Source organism: Macrotis lagotis, chromosome 5, assembly GCF_037893015.1.
Source record: "Macrotis lagotis isolate mMagLag1 chromosome 5, bilby.v1.9.chrom.fasta, whole genome shotgun sequence".
Taxonomy (NCBI): Eukaryota; Metazoa; Chordata; class Mammalia; order Peramelemorphia; family Peramelidae; genus Macrotis; species Macrotis lagotis.
The window spans coordinates 89,095,441-89,110,268 of NC_133662.1; the positions used below are offsets into that span (position 1 = coordinate 89,095,441).

At 34.9% G+C, this 14,828-nt stretch overlaps 1 pseudogene; it reads right to left on the minus strand.

The window, feature by feature from the left end:
* Positions 1-405: 405 nt before the first annotated feature.
* LOC141489329 (large ribosomal subunit protein uL11m pseudogene) lies at positions 406-11,937 on the minus strand (annotated as a pseudogene).
* Between the last annotated feature and the right edge of the window lie 2,891 nt (positions 11,938-14,828).

The window sequence follows — 14,828 nt, forward strand, 5'->3', positions numbered from 1 at the left end:
TTATCCCATCATATTTAAATTTCTTATTTTTTGCTTTTTTTGTTTATTTTTAGTTTTTTTGCAAGGCAATGGAGTTAAGTGATTTTGCTAAGGCCACACAACTAGGTAATTATTAAGTGTTTGAGGCCGGATTTGAACTCAGGTCCACTTGACTCCAGGGTTGGTGGTCTATCCATTGTACCACCTAGCTAACCCATATTTAACTTTCACCAATGCCCTCTGTCTAATATATGCTCTTTTTTTTTTACAGGTATTATACAGTATTTATTGGGGTCTTCAGTCCTTTAAATTAGAGACAGACATAACATATAACAAGGAAAGCTGGATCCCTGGTGATTGTTAGCTCTTAGGGATGCATTGCTGGGGACTCTGGTATAGCAGAGGAGGGATGGGCAGGTGGAAGGTTCATTTCTTGACTGCCTCTGCTGCAGCAGCTTCAGAGTCGTCTAGAGCCTGGGCACCCTGGAAGGCTGCTCCTGGAAGGCCGCCATCTCCTCTGTGCTGAGGTACTTCACCATGTGGATGCCCATCCAGCAGAAACTTCCAATGATGGAATGGACAACTGAGGACAGGAGGACATCCTGCAAAGCAAAGGCCTTGTCCTGAGACTTCACCCAGTCTATCTCATACATGTGCTTCAAGGTGATCAACCTGGCCACTTCATGCCCTGTATGTCTGGCTCCCTTTTCTAGGCCAGGTGCTGCCTTTAGGAAGTAGAACACTGTGGACTGACTAATCTGGAGCTCAAAAGTCCTATCAGTCTTCACGATGATCGTGGTGGGCAGGGGTATCCTCTCTTTGATGTCCTTTGTCTTCTCTTTGAACTCCTTACAGAACTGGCTGATGGCCAGAACTTGCTGGTCCAAGATGGGGCCCAGCACAGGTATCACTTGACCTGCATGCACAAATGGAGCGTATGGCCTGGCTGAGCATCGACATGGCTGCAGGCTGTCGGGCGAGGGCAGGACAAGCCAGAGGGGTGGGAGCCTTGGCCCTGCGACCTCACCACTGCCGCCGCCTCACCACCACCAGGACCCCACTGTGGGCTGTGCCATAGTGGGTCAAAAGTCACAGGTCCTCCATATATGCTCCTTCTGCACTAATAATAATAAAAGTTCTTAGAAGTTACAGGTATCATCTTCCCATGTAGAAGTGCAAGGAGTTTACCTTTTTGAAACCCTTATTATATCTTTTTTTTTCTATTTCCCTTTTAATGTTTTTCTTGGGCCATATTTGAAAGTCAAATTTTCTACTCAGCTCTGGTATTTTCAACAAGAATACTTGAAAGACCTTTATTTCATTAATTATCTATTTTCCCCCCTGTTGGATTACACTAGCTGTACACTAGCTGTGATTCTTATTTGTAATTGCATCTTCTTTGTGCACTGGGATATCATATTCTAAATGTTCCATTTTTTATTATTGAAGATGTTAAATTTGTATAATCCATACAGTTTTTTCATGGTTTCTGGCTGCATGAAATATTTTTTCCTTGACCTGAGAGCTCTGAAATTTGGATACACTCTTTCTGGGAATTGCCATTTGGGGATCTTTTTCAGGAGGTGATTATTTGATTCCTTTCATTCATATTTTACCCACTGATTCTAGAATATCAGAGCAGTTGCTATTAATTTCTTTCTTTCTTTTTTTATTAGCTTTTCTAAGGCAATGGTGTTAATTTTCTAAGTTCACATAGGTAATTATTAAGTGAATGAGGCTGGATTTGATCTCAGGTCCTCCTGACTCCAGGGCCAATGTTTTATAGTTTATATTTTATTTAAAAAATCATGTTACTTTTTAATATACAGTACACACAGAATTGCTTTTGAATCTATCCATTATTTTTTGTTGTTGTTGAGTCATTCACAGCACCACCTAGCTATCCCAGTCTATTAATTTTTAAATTATCTTTCTTCAGTCTTTTTCAGATCATTTGTTTTTCCAATATTTCACATTTTCTTCTTTTCCTGTTTATTTGATTTTATTTTAATCTTTCTTCATGTTTCAGTTATTCATCAGCTTTCACTTGACCAATTCTAATTTTTCAGTATTTATTTTCTTCTGTGAACTTTTTGAGCTCCTTTTCGACTTAACTAGTCTGTTTTTAAGTAATTTTCTTCAGTATTTTTCGTACCTCCTCTATCAAACTGTTAAAAGTTTTTTGAAGATTTTTTTGAATTTATATTTTTTTTAATTTTTCCCTCCATGACTTTTATTTGATTTTGAAAAGCTCTTCCAGGAATTCTTTGGTGCCACCAGAATATCATATCACAGTTTTTGAGCCTTTGAATGCAGCATTCTTTGAACTTTTTTTGTTTTCTTCTGAGTTTTTGATTTCCTCTCTTCCAAAGATGAATTATCTCTTAAGAGGAATGTTTATAATTCTCCTGGCTTATGTTCTGATCTACTAATGAAAACAAAAATGCTTTTCCACCCTGGAACTGTGAACAGTTTATGTACTCCTCTGTAACCCCAAGTTATAAGGTGCTAAAGTTCCTCCTCATCCTGAGAATTCAACACAGAATTGATATATTGATTCTAATATGTGCAAGGTAACAGACTTCTGCAAACAGTGCTAGTAAAGAGAAATTTGTAATCTCCTGATCAATCATCTGACCCTATTTCTTTCTGTGGTGTCCACAAATCCAGAAACAGCTGCTGCCAATTAAATTCTCGTAATGGCAACTGGCTTGCATAAAGGTGTCTTGGACTAGAAAATTGTTTCACTCTTTATATTTGTTAGTTCTGCCCTCACAAATTCATTTAGTGACATCATCTTAAGATTTGGAGGAGAAATTTGGGAGAGTTTGAGGGAGTCCTTAACTTTTTCCTAACATCTTTACTCTGACAATTTCTTTTTTGTTTGTTTGTTTTTTGCAAGGTAAAGAGATTAAGTGAGTTGCCCAAGGTCCCTCAAATAGATGATGATTAAGTGTCTGACTTTGGATTTTAACTCAGGCCTTCCTGACTCCAGGACCAGTGCTCTATTCATTGCATCACCTAGCTGTTTGCTTATTTCATTTTTGAAGTGATAGGAAGCTGCTGGAACTTATTGAGTGTGTAGAAGACATGACCATAGTGATACTTTGACACACTAGTCAAGGAATAGTTGAAGTGAGGAGAGATTTGAGGCAGGCAAATCAAAAAGAAGTCTATTTGGAATATTCTAGGTGTGAAATAGTAAGGATCTGTGGTGGTGAAACTGAGGGAGAAGAGAAAATCATCTATAAGAGATTTTGTGTGGGGGTAATGATCAACCTTGATGGATTTACTCATTACATCAGTGCAACAACCAGGGACAATTTGGGGCTATCTGAAATGGAGAATAACATCTGTATCCAGGGAAAGAATTATGGACTTTGAACAAAGACCAAAGACTATTACCTTCAAATTAGAAAAAAAAATAACCTGTTATCTTACTTTGTAATTTTTACTATCTCATACTTTATTTTTCTTCCTTAACGATGTGATTTCTCTGTCATCACATTCAACTGAGACCAATGCATAACATTGAACCAATGTAAAGACTAACAGAATGCCTTCTGTTGGGAGTGGGGGGAGGGAAAGAATGGGGGGGAATTGTAAAACTCAAAATAAATAAAATCTTTCTTAAAAAAAAGAAATATTGTGAAGGAAAATCCTTAGGCCTTCATATAACTGATTGGATTTGGGATTGAGAGTGAGAAATCAAAGATCATTCCTATGTTTGAAGTCTAATGAACTGGAAAAATAATGGTACCCTCAAAAATACGAGGTAAGTATGGAAGATAATAGAGTTTAGATGGGAAAAAAAAGAATTCAGTTTTTGACTTGTTCAAATACTATTCCAATTAATCTGCATGTTTCCCCTCCTTTTGAGGATAAAAATCAGAGGAAGCAACATGTAATTTATGAAATCACAGAGCAATAACATTTTATCATAAGAAGGGCCCTCATGAGACATCAGGGAAGCTAGATGACACAATGGAGTGCTGGGTTTAGAATTAGAAAGATCTGAATTGAAATTGGTTATCGGACATAGTGTATTATCCTGCATGAGTCACTCTGTGCTTGTTTGCCTAAGTTTTTATTTTGTTTTGTATTACCTTTAAAATGAAATGATAGTGGCATCTATCTCTTGTATATAAATGCTAATTATCATCATCATCATCATTCCAACCCAAAACTCAAAAAAATTAATCACTACCATTTAATAGAAAAATTGTCATTCAGTATTAAGCTTATATTTTAGTGAGACATAATACCTCTAGAGGCATCCATTCCATTATTTATAATTTAAGCTTCTGAGGTGGCTAGGTGGCGCAGTGGCTAGAGCACCGGCCCAAGAGTCAGGAGGACCTAAGTTCAAATGTGGCCTCAGACACTTAATAATTACCTAGTTGTGTGACCTTGAGCAAGCCATTTAACCCCATTGCCTTGAAAAAGCTAAAAAAAAGAAAATATAATTTATGCTTCATATTATATTTTGATACTTAATGCTATTTAAATATGTTTTCATTGATTATTAAAAATGTTAAAATTTGCTTTCATTTTCATCTACTATTTTTGCATTCTCTAACATTCTGGGTGATACATATATATATGTATATATATATATATATATATATATATACATATATATGTATGTATGTATACTAGATCTTCATAGAGGCAATGAATGTGAAAGCAGATTTTAAAAGACTAATAATCTACCTAACATTTCCAATTCAAATGGATATAGATATTTTATCAGTGAGTTCAATACTGCTTATCTAGGTGATCCAGGTTAATTTTTGAAGGGCTTCTGCTTTCTTGGCCATTATTTTCTGCATTATGCTAAGGAAAAATTTTAAAATACAAGAAAGCCAAATGGATGTTGCTAATCTTAGAGATTCATTTTGAGACCTACTTTAAGAGCAGAAAATATCAGTGAAGAACTTTTTAAAAATGAAATGTCTATTTTCTAGAAAATTTTTCCATTAACTTTAATTATGTCTCTCCATAGCCATCAGTTTAAAGGGCTTTTAGCAATAGAAAATTCACTCATGACCCAATGATCTTTACCATGATTAAAATTATATTTTTTTGACCTTGGATATTTGGAACTGCTCTTTTTTTCTGTCATTTAATTGGAGGATTGAGAGGAAAATTTTTAAGGATTTAAAATCAATAGAATGGCTACCTTCCAGGACTCATGTTCTCATAGATCACGTTCAAATGGGTATACTGAAGATTAAGAAATAAACATTTAAGAGTATGCACCAAAATTAGTTGTTTTGGAATCAGAAAGTAATAATAATAATGATGATGATGATGATGATGATGATGATGATGATGAAATGCAGTTGCTTTAGATTTTCCAAGAATGATGACGTAGAGATCAAAATTCAGGCGCTGATTTGGCAGACATTTTGTTCATAGGAACAAAAATTCTTCTGGCTAAAGTTTGGGAAGAGAAATAACTATGCCTTGTGGGTAATTCTTCTAGTATGGATGATTAAACTTGAGCCTTTATCCTCTTTCCTTATCTCTCCACTGTCCTTCCCCAATAAGCTCTTCTTTTCTCTGCAAGCACCCTTCATTAGATACATTTCTGAGATTCTGATTCCATCTTCTAACTCCCCCCCAATGATCTAACAAAACAAGACTCAAAGTGGATTCTTTGTTCTTGCCCCACCAGGGGAAAAAGAAAAAAAAAAAAAACCTCTTAGCTATTGTTCTTTCTAAACAGCCAGGATCTAGCTGTCAAAACTCCAGGTCTGCTAGATCCCTAGTAAGCAGACCAGTAAATTTCTTACATTTTCTATGGCTAATGAGCAGCCATCACAATACTCTATCCCTTGAGCACTGATTAAGATAAATGATACCGATAGCAGGTATATATATATATATATATATATATATATATATATATATATATATATATATAGCATTTACTAATATTTTTGCTAGCATAGAAGTTTTATTATATCTTACTTTTTCATTGAAAAGTTGGAGTATGTCTTTTATTTTATCATGGAGGCAAAATGGTACAGTTCAAATAGAACCGTCTTTGGAGTAGTATGTCTTGGTTTTAAATGCTAACTCTGTTGCTTACTACGTGTTATAACTTCGACATGAAACATCATCCTGGATTACAATTTCCTCTAGAACTTGTCACTTGAAATATAGTAAAGAGTTAATAAATAATTGTTTACCAATTGATTCAACTATAAAATGCTGAGATTTCATTAGAACGATTTTGAGAACCCATCCTGGCTTACTTCTAAGATCCAAATATATGATTGAGACAAAGAAAGAAGGATTTAAAAAAGAGAATAAGGATAAAAATTAGAGATAATTTCAGAGATAGAAAAAGAGAGCAAGAGAAACATTTAATCTATAGGAAAAGCCTTCCAAATTTCAAATAAAGTACACTTTCAAGTACACCTTTATTTTTAATGAACTGAGGTGAGAATTTTGAACATAGCTGCAGAAATTTGAGCAACCATTAATGAGTTTCACTTGATCCTTTTCAAAATTGCTAAGAAGATTGAAAACATTGACATTTTAAGAAAATTATCATATCCCAACTGCTAACTACTATGGGTTTAATGAAATTTCAAAGGAATTTACTTTTTCCTACTTAAATATAAGTGAATTTAGTATTCAGGAATAGGGAATGAGCACAGGAGGAAAAAAAAATCCTCATCGGAGTTCTTTTGTATATTGTAGCTGCTGAGAGTGGATTTTGAGATACTGCATCATATCTATTAGATTTGGTGATAAGACAGAAAAAGGAAAGTGACAGATATTGAAAAGGGGGTGACAAAAATGAGACATTACAATTGTTAGTGAAGTGCTGAACTGATTCAACCATTTTATAGACTAAGATGGAACTATGTCCAAGGAGGACCAGAATTCAAATCCAGTCCCAGACTCTGAGACTTACAAGCTGTGTGATTTTGGTAAATCATGTAACCATGATTGCCTTGCACCCAGGTTCATCTCCAATTGTCTTGATCCATATCTAGCCACTGGACCCAGATGGCTCTGAAAGAGAAAGTGAGATTTGTGACTTAGCACAGCACTCCCTCACTCACATCCAATTCATGTGCTTGACATGGCATCAACTCCCTGACATTATGGTCTTCTTCCATAAAAAAAAGAAACATTATCAAAAAACTATGCATATCCTTTGATCTAGAAATATCATTACTAGATGTATTCCAAAAGAAATTAAAAAAAATTAAAAAGGGCTTATGTATACAAAAATATTTGTACCGGTTCTTTTCTGGTGCCAAAGACTTGTAAATTTGAGGAATTCCCATCAATTAGGGAATGACTGAATCAATTGTACTTTCTGATTATGATGATAATGTTGTTTTGCTTTAGCAGAAAATCAGGGACTTATGAGGTACAGTCAAGATGGTGGCGTGAAGCTAACATGCTCCTGGAACATTATCCTACCAAAGATAAATGAAGCCTCTGCAGTGATTTTAAAGCTACAGATCCCACCAACAAAAAGAGAAGATCCAAAGAAGATTTCAAGGTAGACATTGTGGAGTATCTTCAGTTGAATGTCTGTCTCTTAAGGAAGAAAAATGAAGTATAAGAGATAGCAAAATTACATAATAAGATAATGGTTTTTTTTTTCAAAATTGAAGGTAATAGTCTTTTGTCTTTGTTCAAACTCCACATTTCTTTCTCTGGATATAGATGACATTCTCCATTGCAGAAAGGCCAAAATTGTCTCTGGTTGTTGCACTGATGGAATGAGCAAGTACATCAAATTTGATCATCACCCCCATGTTGCTGTTAGGGTGCACAGTGTTTTTCTACTTCTGGTCATATTGGTCAGCATCAGTTCATGCAAATCCTTATAGTCTTCCCTAAATTCCCATGCCTCCTGGTTTATAATAGAACAATGGTGTTCCATGACATACATATACCACAGTTTGCTAAGCCATTCCCCAATTGAAGGACACTCACTTAATTTCCAATTCTTTGCCACCACAAACAGGGCTGCTATGAATATTTTTGTACAAGTGATGTTTTTACCCTTTTTCATAATTTCTTCAGGGTATAGACCCAGTAGTGGTATTGCTGGATCAAAGGGTATGCACATTTTTGTTGTCCTTTGAGAAAAATTCCAAATTGCTCTCCAGAAACGTTGGAGGAGTTCACAGCTTCACCAACAATATATTAGTGTCCCAGATTTCCCACATCCCTTCCAACACTGATCATTGTTCTTTCTTGTTATTTTGGTCAGTCTGAGAGGTATGAGGTGGTATCTCAGAGATTCTTTAATTTGCATTTCTTTAATAAGTAATGATTCAGAGCAATTTTTCATATTACTATGGATTGCTTTGATTTCTTCAACTGTAAATTGCCTTTGCATTTCCTTTGACCATTTGTCTATTAGGGAATGGCTTGTCTTTTTTTTTTTTAATTTGACTCAATTCTCTGTATATTTTAGAGATTAGTCTTTTGTCAGAAATACTAGTTGTAAAAATTGTTTTCCAATTTAATACATTTCTTTTGATCTTGGTTACAGTGGTTTCGTCTGTGCAAAAGCTTTTTAATTTAATGTAATCAAAGTTATCTAGATTGTTTTTAATGATGTTCTCCATCTCTTCCTTGGTCAGAAACTGCTTCCCTTTCCATAGACCTGACAGGTAAACTGCTCTTTGATTTTCTAGTTATTTATAATATTTTTTTTATGTCCAAATCCTGTATCCATTTTGATCTTTTCTTGGTATAGGGTTTGAGGTATTGGTCTAATCTAAGGTTTTCCCATACTAACTTCAAATTTTCCCCACAGTTTTTATCAAAGAGAGAGTTTTTATCCCAATAGCTGGAGTCTTTGGGTTTGTCAAAAAGCAGATTACTATAATAATTTCCTGCTATTGCACCTAGTGTATTCCACTGATCCACCTTAGTCAGTACCAGACTGTTTTGATGACTGATGCTTTATAATATAATTTTAGATATGATAAGGCTAAGCCACCTTCTTTTGCACTTTTTTTTTCATTGAATCCCTGGAAATTCTTGATTTTTAATTTCTTCATATAAATTTACTTACACAACTTTTTCTAATTCATCAAAGTAATTTCTTGGAATTTTGATGGGTAGGGCAATAAACAGGTAGTTTAGTTTTGGTAGAATTGTCATTTTAATATATTAGCTTGACCTATCCATGAGCAGTTGATGTTTGCCCAATTATTTAAATCTGATTTTATTTGCGAGAGAAGTGTTTTGTAATTGTTTTCATAAAGTTTTTGAGTCTGCCTTGGTAGGTAGACTCTCAAGTATTTTATATTGTCTGAGCTTACTTTGAATGGAATTTCCCTTTCTAGTTCTTTCTGCTGTATCTTGCTTATCACATATTGAAATGTTGAGGATTTATGAAGGTTTATTTTATATCCTTCAGCAGTAGGTTTTAATTATAGTCCAAGTCCCAACAGCTCAACAACAGTAGAGGTCCCAGAATCTAGATAGCAAGGCAGCAGGGAGGCTAGCAACCCCAAACGAAGTCTGAATACTGGAAACAATGTGGCAAAAGACAGGACTGGGTTGGGAAGAAATGACTATATATGTAGAACCTGGATATAAAGGAGCCAATAAATCCCTTCAAAGGTAAGGGCCAGACTGTGTAGGCAACACCTTGGCCAACCAAAGCATTAAAAATCTTAACAAAGATGAGCAAAAAAGCTAAAAGACGACTCAGTATAGAAAACTATTTGTGAATAAAGATCATAACAATGTCAGGGGAAGTCTCAAAAGAGTCTATGGATTGGACTCAAATCCAAAAACTCATAGAAGAGTTTTAAAATGAATTTAAAAATCAAAGAAGAGAGGAAGAAAAAATGGAAAAAAAAGAAATTAGAGTCATGCAGGAAAATTATGAAAAACTGACCAAAGAAATGAACTCTGTCAAAAGTAAAATTAGGGAACTGGAAAAGGAAACAAAAGTTAATTGAAGAAAACAAAGTCCTAAAAATTACAATTGAACAAATAGAAATGAATGAATCTACTGGATTACAAGATTCCATCAAATAAAATAAAGAAAGTTTGAAAAATTGAAAAAAAAAATAAAGTAACATTTAGGAAAAGGAAATGACCTCGGAAATTCATCTAGGAGAAATAATTTATGAATTATTTGATTACTACAAAGCCTATATCAAAAAAAAAGAACCTGGAAAACATTATGCAAGAAATGATGAAAGAAAACTGTCCAAATCTTCTAGGAAAAGAAAACATTACAACCATTTAAAGAAGACACAGAACCCCCTCCAGCAAAAGTCCCCAGGATTAAAATTCCAAGGGCTGTAAAAAGGAAACAATTCAAATGCAAAGGAAGCACAATCATTCTCACAAAGGATTTAACAATCTCAAGGGAAGGACCAGAGAACCTAGAATATCATATATTTGAGGGCAAAGGAACTGGAATTAAACAACCAAGTATTTACTGTACTGCAAAATTCAGCATATACTGTCATAGGAAAAGATGAATGTTCAATAATTTTCCAAAATTTCCTGTCAAAAAGACCAGAACCCAAAAGATGGAAGTTCAATGAAACAGAGATTTCCAAAATTTCCTGACCAGAACAAGAATGCAAACAAAGTTGCATAAAAAAGTATATGAAAAGGGTAAGAAAAACAAAACAAATCAAATGTTAGACAAGACCATCAAATTGAACATAATCTAATACTTAATTTTCCTGGGCTCACAAAGTTTAGCACTTTTTCTGATGAGGGCATCAAAAGCTGGGTGGTCCTAAGTTAGTGTCTCTCATTACTTACAATCAATTTTAAACTTCTTAAGTAAGAAGGTCAGAACCTCCCACTACTCAGAGCATTTTGAGATTCTTATAGCTAATTAAATCAGGATTGGATTTAATCCATACTTTACTTAACAAAGGGTTAAGTACCCTGGAAGGGGGAGGGCATGAAGTGTGGGAGAAAGTATGCTTGGGGAGTATACAAATAGTTTATGAAATGATTTGGCTTTAGATGATACCCTGGCTCATGAGAATTTTGTGTCCTTGGAGGATATTTGAAATGGAATTGAGGCAAAAAATGATCATAATTTGATGGAATACAAGATTTTAAAACGGTACTTTTTTTACATAAAGATTTTATTATTTTGAGTTTTACAATTTTTCCCCTAATCTACCTTACCATCCCCCACCCCACCCCCCACAGAAGGCAATTTGCCAGTCTTTACATTATTTCCATGGTATACATTGATCCAAATTGAATGTGATGAGAAAGAAATCATATCCTTAAGGAAGAAACATAAAGTATAAGATATAGTAAGATCAGACAAAAAGATATCAGTTTTTTTCTAAATTAAAGGTAATAGTCCTTTGTCTTTGTTCAAACTCCACAGTTTTTTCTCTGGATATAGATGGTATTCTCCACTGCAGACAGCCCCAAATTATCCCTGATTGTTGCACTGATTGAATAACCGAGTCCATCAAGGTTGATCATCACATCCATGTTGTTGTTAGGATGTACAATGTTTCTGGTTTTCATTGTTTTGGGGGGTTTTTTTAGGTTTATTCAAGACAATGGGGTTAAGTGGCTTGCCCAAGACCACACAGCTAGATAATTATTAAGTGTCTGAGGCTAAATTTGAACTCAGGTACTGCTGACTCCAGGGCTGGTGATCCAGCCACTAAACTGCCCAGCATCAGTGTTTTGATTAAGGAGTTTTGGTTTCAATTTTGCTCCTACAAAATGGCACATTCACACCAACAAAACCAAAAAGAGTATATTTAACAAAGTGCTTATAAAACAGGTAGAAATAAATCAGTTTTACAGCAAAATTTACCAATAAGTCCCAATATAATAAAAAGAATAGCAAAGCCTACATAAAGGTAGATATTAAAAGAATACATCACCAATTGAGGGAACACCATCATCTGAATCAACAGTGGCTGGGAAGTTCTTGCGTACAGCCTTCAGCTTCATGATTACGAAAATATCCCAGGCAAAGCATCTTTTCAATGGGTAAACCTCCGAGGGCCTGGCCAATGTTAGGAACTTTTAAGGGGTCCCAGACAAAGGTGGCACACTGCCAATAGGCTTATATAAGCTTTCTTTTGGCACTTAACCAGGATATGTGAAGAGTACACCCATGGCCATGTGAAGAGTACATGCATGATCTGGGAAGACTTGCAGCCAAGGTTCTGAAATTAATTAAATGTTGAACCTCTGGGAGGGTAGCCAACGCTCCCAAGATTCAACCTCCAGGAATGGCTAGTTCCTAAATGGAGTATCCGACACATGCAAAGACAACCATGTTCATGAAAAGGTGATGGGGGACCTTGGGTGGAAGAACCAGCATATGGCCTTGCCCAGGGTCAGAATGGGTATTAACTCTACAATCAGTTTGTGCAAATCCCTCCAGGCTTCCCTGAATTCCCATCCCTCCTGGTTTCTGAAGGAACAATAGAGTTCCATGACATACATATACCACAGTTTACTATACCATTCCCCAAATGAAGGACATTTACTTGATTTCCAATTCTTTGACACCCCAAACAGGGCTGCTATGAATATTTTTGTACACATGATGTTTTTACCCTTAAAAATTGTACTTCTAATGAAGCAGAAGAATGGAGGGCATTTAGTGACTTTGAGGCAATACTACTGATCAAACTATTAAGCAATCAATCTGTCATGGTATTTTGATAACACTTCAAACTCATCAGGTACTCACTTGATCAAGCTGTGATCAATGGTACTTGATTAATAATACTTGAGTGATAAATAGCACTATGAAGAGGAATAGATTTATAATTTTAGAGAGAAAGAAGGGAGAGTGTGAACATTGAGTAAAGTGTGTTCCATAGATTTAGTCCAGAGAGGGAATAAGATATATTCTCACTTGGGTTTAAAAATCTATCCTTTTGCTTTAGGGAAGTGGGGGATGAGAGAAGGGAAAAATAAGGGAAGAAAGGATTGGTTGGAGGGAAAGTGAAGTATAAGTAAAAATCAACTGAAAGTTAAATTTTAAAATAAAGGTTAAAGGGGAAAGGGAAGAAAACTCTGGTGAAGAGGAATAAGAAGAAAGGCAAGAGAAAATATAAATGAGTAAAGCTAGAATGGAGGGAGAAACAATTAGTAATCTTAATTGTAAATGTGAATGGGATGAACTGTTCAATAAAATGGAAGCAGATAGCAGAACAGATTAAAAAGCAGAATCCTACAATATGTTGTTTATAAGAAACACATTTCAAGTACAGAGATATACAAAATTAAAGGTAAAGGAATGGAGCAAAATATACTCTGCTCCAGTTGAAGTAAAAAAAAAAATCAGGAGTAGTGATCCCAATCTCAGATAAAGCAAAAGCAAAAATAGATCTCATTAAAGCTCTTAAGGAAGGATATTACATCTTCATAAAATGCCACATGGGTAATTAATTAAGCTATATAGATTATATATATTAGATATATATTCACCAAGTGGTATAGTACCCAAATTTCTAGAGTGAATTTCAAGGTGACATAGACAGCAGAACTTTAATAATGGTGTCCTCAACCTCTTTCTCTCCCAACTAAATAAATCTAGTCACAAAATAAACAAGAAGGCAGTTAAGATGGTGAATGAAATCTAAGAAAACTTAGATATGATAGATCTCTGGAGAAAACTTAATGATAGAAAAGAATATCCTTTTTCTCTGCAATATATGGCATCTATATCAAAATTGACTATGTACTAGTTCATAGACACCTTATGCAGAAAGGCAGAAATATTAAATGCATTCTTCTCAGAACATGATGCAATAAAAATTATATATAATAAAGGAACCAAAAACTAATTGGAATCTAAATAACTAAATGTTAAAGAATGAGTGGATCAAACAATAAATCATAGAGATAATCAATAATTAGATCCAAGAAAATAATGATAATGAGACATCATAGCAAAGTTTATGGGCTGCAGCAAAGGCAATTTTGAGGGGAAACTTTATATCTCTAAATGCTTATATGAATAAAATAGATAAGGAGGAATTTGCATGTGTGTTGGCCGGCTAACTTGTACTACATACTTTAATCATAACTTATTCACTTGACTCAGTTCCACTGTAATCAAGTACTCAGGCAAATGATGAAGAGGCAGGAGACAAAGATGACAAGTTCTCTGTTTATTTTACAGGATGCAAGAGCTTAAATATCCCCTTAGATCCTGGTTTACCCCCAATTCACGTGGTGTTCTTCCATTAGTCAAAGGATGCCTCCATGGACAGCAGGTGATAAAGTTTACTTACTAAGGTTAGCATTCCCAATTATCACTATCACTGGTTTAGTGTTTACACACAATGCTCCAGGAAGTGCCAAAACATAAGCAACAGATGAGAAGATGTGGAGAGCCAGAGAGCTGACCCAGGTGAGTAGGCCATTGATGCAGTGCACAAAAGCATCTTTAAGTCATTGCCAGTCACACAGTGACCTTCCTGTGATCCTCAGCAGTCTCTTACAGGAGATCAACGATTGGGTATGCAACTTAGAAAGTTAGAAAAAGAGCAAATTAAAGATCCCCAATTAAACACCAAATTAGAGATTCTGAAAATCAAGCAAGAGATTAATAAAACTGAAAGCAAGAAAGCCATTGATCTAATAAACAAAACAAAGAATTCATTTTATGAAAAAGCCAATAAAATAGAAAGACTGCTGGTTAATCTGATTCAACAAAAAAAGAGAAATAAGATAACCAAATTACCAAAACTAAAAATAACCACCAATGAGGAGGAAATTAAAGTGATAATTAGGAACCACTTTGTCTCATTGTATGCCAATAAGTTTGATAACCTGAATGAAATAAATGAATATTTTCAAAAATACAAATTGTACATATT